Genomic DNA, 3350 nt, shown 5'->3' with positions numbered 1-3350 from the left:
TCCAGTCATTCTTTTATTCCTGATATCCCTATAGAAAGCCTTAGGGTTTTCCCTGATCCTATCCGCCAATGACTTCTCGTGTCCTCTCCTCGCCCTTCTTAGCTCTCCCTTTAGATCCTTCCTGTCTAGTTTGTAACTCTCAAGATAGGGTAGTAGAATGGACAGAATGTTGGCAGATAGAATTTTATACTGACAAGTGTGAAGTGATGCATTTTGACAGAGGGATTAAGGAGAGGCAATGTAGATGTAAAAGCATAGTTCTAAAGAATGTGCTGGAACAGAGGGACCTGGGGGCGCAGGTGCATAGATCATTGAAGGTGGCAAGATATATTAAGAGAATAGTTAGGAAAGCATAAGGAATCTTAGGCTTCATAAATAGAAGTACTCAGTCCAATTATGGTGAACCTCTATAAAGCTCTGGTTAGCAACAACTCTGTCCTGTTCTTGTCACCACATTTCAGGAACGATATGAGGGTCCTTGAGAGGGCGCTGAGGAGATTTAGCAGAAGGGTTCCAGGGATGGAGCATTTTAGTTACAAGGTTAGGTTGGCAGAGCTGGGCTTGTTCTCCTTAGAACAAAAGAGATTGAGGGGAGATTTAATAGAAGTGTACCAGATTATGACAGGCCTGGATAAGTTAGACAAGGGAAAATTGTTCCCATTAACAAACGGCACAAGGAGTAGTGACCACAAATTGCCAGTTCTGTGAAAAAAAGGATGTTGGGGAGTATGAGGAAGCACTGTTTTTGTATCTCAAGTGATAATGACCTGGAACTCGCTGCCCACAAGGGTGGTGGAAGCAGAAATGATAAATGCCTTCAGGAGGAATTCTGAGAAAAGCAGGCTTGCGGGGCTATGGGCATCGAGCCTGACTGCGTTGCTCTGTGCAGAGATGGCATGGACTGAGTTGTCTCCTTCTCTGCTGGAAATAACGATGAAGTTTTGCAGGGCTCTCACCGCACGTGGCTCCTGTTGCTTTCATGCCACCTCATCCTTGTTTTCCATCCCTTCTTCTGGCCACTTCAGACGAACTTCTCTGCAGTGTGCAGCTGTTTCTCATTGCACCCGGTTTCTAAAATTCAGTGCTCCAGGTGAGGCTCGAACTCACAACCTCGGCATAGCTCATTAATTGCACTGCTGTATAAGTACCACGCGCTAACCAATTACGCCACTGGAGCCACATTGCTCCCCAAATAGTTTGGGGAATTACAGGCAAGTTAGCCTAACATCAGTCGTCTGGAAAATGTTCTCATCTGTGACAAAGGAAGTATTAACAAGCACTTGGAAAATCATTGTCTGGTCAAACAAAGTAAACATGTTTTTACCGAATGGAAATCTTGATTGACAAATTTATTCCAGAATTCTGAGGATGTAACTGAAAGGGCAGACAAAGGGGAACCAGGAATGTAGTATAATTGGATTTCCAAAAGGCATTCGGTAAGATACCATCGAAGATTAATATACCAGATAAAGGTTCATGGAATTGAAGTAATATATTAGCATGCAAGGAGGACTTAGAGGTTAATGGACAGAAAGCAACGAGGGATTGATGGAGCATTTTCAAGATATCAGACCGTAACTCGTCGAGTGCCTCAAGGATCAGTGCTGGGGCCACAGCTATGTCCAATACCGAGAGTGTGGTGGAAGCAGATTCGGTCCTGGGTTGAAGAGAAGATTGGTCCTTATCATCATTGATGCCAGCCTTTAGATAATTCCATTAAATCCACGTGCTATCAAGAGACGGGTGAAGGCACTGAATATACAAAACACGATGGGCCCTGATACAATTCCAACTGTCATACTGAAGACCTGTGCTCTCGAACCAGCTGTGGCCTGAGAGAAGTTGTTTCAGTACAATTGCAAAAAGCACATCTTCCTGACAATGCGAAATTTGCCCAGCTATGTCCTGTCTACAAAAATCGGGAAAAGTCCAATCCGCCCATTAATTACCCCATCAGTCTACTCTCAATCATCAGCAAAGTTGTGGAAGGTATCATCGACAGTGCTATCAATAAACACTTACTCAGTAACACATCGCTGACCGATGCTCAGTTTGGATTCCACCAGGGGCACTCAATTCCAGACTTCATTACAACCTTGGCCAAACATGGAAAATAGAGCTGTATTAGAGAGGTGAAAGTGACTGACTTTGACATCAAGGTAACATTAGACCCAGTATGGTTTAAAGGAGCCCGAGCAAAACTGGAGGCAATGGGAAAGAGAGGGGAAACGCTCCACGAGATGAAGTCATACCTAACACAAAGGTATCTCCTGGGGGGGGGGGTGGGGGGTGAGTGTTTGCTAGAGTGGTTGGGGAGGGTTAAACTAAAATGGCAGGGGGATGGGAAATTTTGCAAGGAATCAGAGGAAGGGGGATCAAGGACAAGAACCAAAGGGGAATAAGAAAAGTGATAGGCAGAGAAATCAAGGGCCAGAATCAAACAGGGCCACAGTGTAAAATAGTGGGAAGGAGACACGTAATGTTAAAAAGACAAGCCTTAAGGCTTTGTGACTTAACGTGTGGATTATTAACAATCTTCTTCTTTGGCCTCCTTGTCTCCAGAGACAATGGGTAAGTGCCTGGAGGTGGTCAGTGCTTTGTGGAGCAGCGCCTGGAGTGGCTATAAAGGCCAATTCGAGAGTGACAGACTCTTCCACATGTGCTGCAGAAAAAATTGGTTGTCAGGGCTGTTACGCAGTTGGCTCTCCCCTTGCATTTCTGTCTTTTTTCCTGCCAACTGCTCAGTCTCTTCGACTCACCACGCTTTAGCCCCGCCTTTATGGCTGCCTGCCAGCTCCGACAATCACTGGCAACTGACTCCCACGACTTGTGATCAAAGTCATAGGACTTCATGTCGCTTCTGCAGATGTCTTTAAAGTGGAGACATGGACGGTTGGTGGGTCTGGTGCCAGTGACGAGCTCGCTGCACAATGTATCCTTGGGGATCTTCCCATCTTCCATGCAGCTCACATGACCAAGCCATCTCGAGCACCGCTGGCTCAGTAGGGTGCATACGTTGGGGATGTTGGCGGCCTCGAGGACTTCTGTGTTGGAGATACGGTCCTGCCACCTGATGCCAAGGATTCTCCGGAGGCAGCGAAGATGGAATGAATTGAAACGTCGCTCTTGGCTGACATACGTTGTCCAGGCCTCGCTGCTGTAGAGCAAGGTACTGAGGACACAGGCTTGATACACTCGGACCTTTGTGTTCCGTGTCAGTGCGCCATTTTCCCACACTCTCTTGGCCAGTCCGGATATAGCAGTGGAAGCCTTTCCCACACGTTTGTTGATTTCTGCATCGAGAGACAAGATACTGGTGATAATTGAGCCTAGGTAGGTGAACTCTTGAA

At 46.3% G+C, this 3350-nt stretch overlaps 1 non-coding gene across 1 annotated transcript; it reads right to left on the bottom strand.

The window, feature by feature from the left end:
- Positions 1-1082: 1082 nt before the first annotated feature.
- Positions 1083-1177, bottom strand: trnai-uau (transfer RNA isoleucine (anticodon UAU)). Its single transcript has 2 exons — positions 1140-1177; positions 1083-1118 (listed from the first exon to the last, which is right to left on the bottom strand). It is a non-coding gene; the product is annotated as a tRNA-Ile (tRNA).
- Positions 1178-3350: the final 2173 nt, after the last annotated feature.

Source organism: Heterodontus francisci, chromosome 34 (genome assembly GCF_036365525.1).
Source record: "Heterodontus francisci isolate sHetFra1 chromosome 34, sHetFra1.hap1, whole genome shotgun sequence".
In the NCBI taxonomy this organism is placed as follows: domain Eukaryota; kingdom Metazoa; phylum Chordata; class Chondrichthyes; order Heterodontiformes; family Heterodontidae; genus Heterodontus; species Heterodontus francisci.
The sequence above is the reverse complement of the archived record's forward strand: the minus strand, read 5'-3'. Positions and strand labels throughout refer to the sequence as shown.